This window comes from Ambystoma mexicanum, chromosome 14 (genome assembly GCF_040938575.1).
Source record: "Ambystoma mexicanum isolate Mex_15411 chromosome 14, UKY_AmexF1_1, whole genome shotgun sequence".
Taxonomy (NCBI): domain Eukaryota; kingdom Metazoa; phylum Chordata; class Amphibia; order Caudata; family Ambystomatidae; genus Ambystoma; species Ambystoma mexicanum.
In genome coordinates, this window is record NC_090940.1 from 109616198 (window position 1) to 109622295 (window position 6098).

The 6098-nt window shown below is 46.1% G+C and overlaps 1 protein-coding gene across 3 annotated transcripts in view; it reads right to left on the minus strand.

Annotated features, from left to right (window-relative positions):
• Positions 1–4842, minus strand: part of NUMB (NUMB endocytic adaptor protein) — an 824148-nt gene extending 819306 nt beyond the window's left edge. Inside the window, exon 1 of one of the 3 annotated variants that reach the window (XM_069638646.1) lies at positions 4663–4842. The gene's annotated coding sequence lies outside the window, so the exon portion shown is untranslated. The remainder of the gene's footprint in view (positions 1–4662) is intronic. The other 2 variants (XM_069638648.1, XM_069638651.1) reach the window with 2 other exon arrangements.
• Positions 4843–6098: the final 1256 nt, after the last annotated feature.

The following is a 6098-nucleotide window of genomic DNA, read 5'->3' on the forward strand; positions in this document are numbered from 1 at the left end:
ATAACAGTCACATAGACAACGTGTCCGACTGTAGTGTCCAGCCTACTGAAATTGACGTGGTTTTCCTTTTAAGTTTTAGCTGTTAGGTAGCACTTGGCGCCACCTATGCAACTAACTATTGCATTAAGAGTACAGCTAGAAGGAAAATGGCATGTGAGCAAGGGGGCGACACAGCTTGTGGGTGTTTGGCCATTTACCCACCCATTGAATGGGCATACCCATGCTAATCCATATAGCCATTCCCACATCACTCCCCATCCCTCCTGGCATCTCCGAGCTGGCTCTATCAAGAAGCAACATCAAACTTTGACCCAATAGTGTTATTTTCAAGCAGTCTGCTGACAGTTAATGACAGATGTAAATTCACTACTCTTAACCAAGTGTGCCTTCAGCCATTTGATTTATAATATGTTCCTTGCACAGAAGTGCTGTTAAAAAATAATTAATAGTTTTAGCTTTAATGTAGACAATTGCCGGACACTTATGGTAATCACACAATTTTGCAGTTGTTGCCATCAGTCAGCCAGTCAATACATTTATTCGGATACATGATCCATTAAACACAAACATTGACACAATACGTTACAATCAATTGAATAAGAACCCCTCAATAAAACATTGCTCATAATTCAATCCTGTTCAGTTCATTTGCCACAGGGTTTGCAACACATATACAATCACACTATTTTGCAGTTGTTGCCATCTTGTGGCCAAGTAATAGGGCAAATGCCTATCCCATACTACACAAAAGTCAACACTGTTAGCTTTGTCAATCCTTGTTTCTGAGGGTACACTACCTGCTCGAAGGAAGAAAAGAAAAAAAACAAGCAAGAAGAAAACACACAAACGTGTAACATTATGCCTGAAAGTTGGCAGGGTCTCTGCATCAGTCTTTGTATTAGCTCAGTATGGTTAGTTAAAAGAACGTAAACCAAGCTGATATTGTCGCTCTTTAATATTAAAGTCCCTCTTCTCTGCGTACTAGCACCCACCCAACCACCCTCCAAGGTTCCTTGTTATCTGCAAACCCCGCTGCCAAGAGTCCACCTCGTCTGCAACCCCACTTCAAAGTAACCCTTTGCACCCACAACCCCACTGCCTACTGTACTTTCTGGCCCATGTCACCATCAACCAAGAAACCATCTTGTCAACACCACTGCCAGCATAACCCAACTATATCAGACCCAAAAGACAAACATACAACCAAACGCTGCTTGGTTATATAGACCATGTACAACAAACCCATATGCGGGGTTCGAAATTGCTCTGAGCTATTAATCATCTGCTTCTAGCTTAAGAGATGCTGAGTAGCTTGAAACCATCAGTTACCAGGAGCTACTTTTGACCCCCCCCACCCAGTCCAAGTTGCGCCTTAGAGGAATGTGATTAACTCGGTATGTATGTTTCGTGATGTGAGTAAAGAAGACTAAAAGGACACATCTATGGAGTATTCATTTAAAGCAGAATGGAACAGACAGAAATGTAGTGTTTGCATATCATGCGCAAACCTAATCAGCACTGTGCCTTGTACACCCTCTGATTTTATAGAGGGTTGTAAATTCCCATAGAGCTCAAAACAAGATTAAAAGCACCTTTAAACAAACCGTTAATATCAGATAGGCATATTCGTAGAACAACATTTGACCTGGGGAGTCAGCATTGGAAGCTGTTGGCATCACGCTAACTGATCTATCCAGATAACAAACAGGAGCCAGAGAGCTCCCAGACACTTCCACCCCTACACATCCAACTCCACCCAACACCCCATTTCAGGCCGCACCCCAATAGTTGCAATCTAGACAACAACTCCACTGAATAAGCCATAAGAACTTCTGCCGATACACATCACAGGAGTAGTCCTCCCTCAAGCAAGAAAAACAAATTCCCCTGCCCTCGGAGTACCTCTGCTAGTTGCACTTCAGCCAAGAGCTCTACTGGATGCCCTGCTTCCAACCAACACCGCTGATCATCCTTCAGTCCACATGCCACTTGTAGACAACAAGTCAAACCCTTACTGACCTCAACATCCACCATCATTGCTTAAAATGGAAACACAGAAGGACATGTACTCATTATGCCAGAGTACCTGCTTACTGCTGAGAAGTGCCAATACAACTCCACTAAAAGTATCGTCTTCCTGCTGAGAAACGTAGTTACTATGTCTTTCAAATAAAAGTCTTTCAAATAAAAGAGGTGCAAGTACTCAGGACCGGCAAGTACCTGACCGTTTAAAGCAGCACCCACCACCCACAAGGCTGAAAATCGAAATTCACTCTGCCTCATACGACATCCTAGTAGCTTTACCCACTCAACCCATCATCCCAGGCAGCAAAATCTTAATTACCTCGCATATTATGACCACTAACTCCTCCAATAGGACACCCCAATTGACATTCCGACTCTCCAAGGAGAGGCAGCTTACTGAACAGTTCCTGATCCCCACGTCAACAGTCACTAGGCACCATCTCACACTAATAAGCCCTGTAACAAAACCTCAGAAATATCTTTGTGTGACATCCTATAGCACTCAAAATGCTCCTTGAGGCGAGATCCCAAAAGATACATGAAACCTCAGAACTCCCTCCACGTGCAGGTATATGCTATAATTACCGCGCCATTCTTGTGCAACCCAAATTAAGTGCTCTCAAATTTTGCCATGTGTGAGAAAGTCATCTCGTCGGAATTGTAAGATTTAAGCAATTTCCAGAATTCCAAGAAATAAAACAGGATAGAATACTTTTCTCCTTCTGGTGGGCTATACAAACGAGTCCCTCTATGGCCTATGAAGCGCCACTACATCTGTGCCTTAACCATCAGTGCAAACAATCCACTCTCCCGAGTGATGCCACAAATAGCCCTAGTGTGTCTGTTACCCATCTAACAACTCGCAGGACATGAAAGTCCCGTTAGGTGCAACTGGAAATATTTTTAGTTGATAGCGCCCTCCCCCCCCCCCCATCACCCCGGTCATTGAAGAGACAAATGACTCCCTAGTTACACCAGACATCACGCAGTTGATATTTCAGGTGCACACCTTTGGAGAGAGCTCAAAAGTTTCATGGTTATATCCAAACACCCCCTCCCCGGGCTCACCCAAAATGACCCCAGAAGATTCCATGCCCCGGGTGGCACCGCAGATGTCCAATAGGTGACAACAATGTGGGCACCGCCAATGACCCCAAGTGATTCCATAGACCCTCCAACAAAACAAAGGAGAGTCATACCAGAAATTAATCCAGAATCTGCCTAAACTCCAATCAATATTCACATATTAAAAAGAGACAGATTTCTGAAAGAATATTAGCTAACACAGACCGATAAATGATAAAATAATATATGATATAATTAACAAGGACAGAGAGATTATCTAGCTGTCCCTGCCTACTGGCCAAGTTTGTACTTGAAATTAATGTAATCAAAATTGAAATCAATGCTTGGTGCCTACATTCAATGAAACACTAAGTTGCGGGTCTTCAACCACCATCAACCCAATAGGAGAAATGAGGTAATATTGCTGTATGTCTGGTACCTACGTGGAGCTCTGACTGAAACACGAGAAGTTACACGTGCTTAGTTAAGGGTTGCACCAATATATCCTTATAGCCATCCACATATATGTTGGGGCTTACTGATTTTTGTACCCAACATTCATTTCAAGTACAAGCATTTGAAGTCTGTCCTGAAGAAGGCGATCTAAACTACACGCAAGTTGCCGAAACCAGTTGACATATTCGTAGAGATGGCAATTTAACTTTGGCTCCACTCTAAACCAGGCTAGATCCATAAGAATGTTTTGGATTTGGCCTGCCTTAGAATTGTGCAGTAGTTTCCTTTTTGTAATGGTTTGGGGAACCAGACCATCTGGTTAATAAAGTTAATTTGTGCCTAGAGATGGAGTACTGCTGTCCCTTACACATTCTACCTTTATCTTCTTTCTATCTCCTGCATGTCCAGTGGCAGTTTCTACAGATCGTGTTGTAGTTGGGCACTCAAGGTTATGTATGGATATTGTGGGCATCATAGCCGGTGTGATTGCCACATTTGTGTTGTTGTACTCATCCATCTATTTAAGTAATTGGCAGTATCGAAACGATAGCCTTTCTTTTTCTATCCGCTGTTAGACAGGCGGCACACCATCTTTGCTTAAGGCCGGTGAACAGATAGGCAGGCACAGCTAGATAATCCCTGTCCGTGTTAATTAGATCATAGATTATTCTATCATTTAGCTGGATGAGCAGTTACCGCTCTGTGTTAGCTAATATTCTTCCACAGACCCTCATACAGGGACACCCTGAAATCCCGTCAAGTGGCATCACACGTCTGACAAGTGGAATCTCGGATACTTCTCAGGTGACATCACAGATGCCGCCCGGGCGACACCCCAGTGACTCCTCAAGTGACACCCACGATGTGGCCCGCGGGTGACACCCCACGTGAGACACTCTAATGCCCCACAAGAGGTATCTCTGCAGTTGTTTCGTGTGACACCCTATGAACACGACGCTATGCTGCACACGGGACAGCCCATGGACGTCGCATCCAGTGGGGAAAGGGCGGGGTGTGTTTAGCAGGATGGGGCGAGGCAGGTAGGTGTCCAAAAGAGGGGGCGGGGTCCGGTAAGTACCCAGGAGAGGGGGCGCGGCCCCGCCCAGTCTTGCTTACCTGTCAACGTTGGCTCTTCCTTTCTGTCATACACCGCGATTCGCATTCGCCACACCACGGCCGCCTGACAGACCAAACACTTGTCCCCAGCAGGGCCCCAGGGTCCTTCCGCAGGGAGCTCACCTGCCCGTCCCGGCCACAGCCTAACTTCCCCTCCACCACCTCTGCGACAACCCAATCCCAGCCGACCAATCACCGGCCTCCGACACCCAGAACACTGTTGTGTGATTGGCTACAATGTCTGCTCGTTAAACTCGGAGGACAGCCTCCTTACTCGGCTCTCTTCGCCTCGCTCTCGCTTATTGACCCCACCAAAGCTATCGCCCCGCCCTCTGTTATAGTTTTTCTGTAGCTTCGATGGAGACTGCATTTCTTATTGGCTCAGGTGTTCACCAACAAGAGTGTTCATTGGGCAAGTAATCTGTCTGTCCAGCATGATGCTGGCATGAACTCTTCCGCCTTTCTGTGTATTTTCGGACTTTGAAGCCAAAGAGCCCGAGAGAAGGAAGGAGAGGCGTCTGTTTAACCGTCTGTTTGCCGGCTAGAAGTACGCCTGCTGCACCCGATGCGCAGACAGCAATTCGGGCCGGCAGCTCGCGGGCTGTGGCCCCCTACTCGCGGCTTCGGTGCCCCCAAGCCCTCATTATTCCCCCCCCCCCATCTCGCAACATTTGATTTCGAACCTTTGCTTATCGGATTTCATCACTCCGAGCGTTATCGGCAATATCCTGCTCGTTCGTTTCTATCATCGCTCCTGACAATTTAATGATCGTTTCCACAATCCTGATTTTCTCATGAGTCTTCTGACCTTCACGTTATCGTTCCTGAAGATACCTTTAGCCTCGTGGCCGTTTAGGTGGCCCTCTCCTTATTTTACCAAAGGTCATTGGATTGTTTAGATTCTCCTTGTTTTATCGTAATTCTCATGAACTTTCATGCCCACCCCCCCCTCTCTTTATTTATTCACGAATCTTGTACGTTTTAGGTGCTCTCTCGTTTTGTTATTAACGGGCGAATGCGCTTTTGGTTTCTATGTAGTAACAGCTTCTGCCTGTTGGAAAACCTTACTAGACCCTCCTGTCCCGTTACATATCTGCCAAGAGGGGAACACGCAGCTTTTTGCTGCCAACTGTCAAACCTGGAACATTCTCGCCTCCCTCCAGCATTCTGCAGTGACATTCTTACGTCGCCTGTCCGGATGACGTCACAGGCAGTCCATGCCCCAAACGACCAAAGCAGCAGCAAGAAAAGAAGTGAGCGGAAAATAGATGTAAAGACCACACCAGATGTAAAGAACACACCAACTGTACCATGGCGAATTGGAACCCAACAACAATCCTCCACCTGACCTCTTCCATACCCCCACCCCCTCCGCCCCAGGGAAGCAATCCAGGCCACAACCACATAATGGGAAGAAAATAACAGTACCCTCGCGC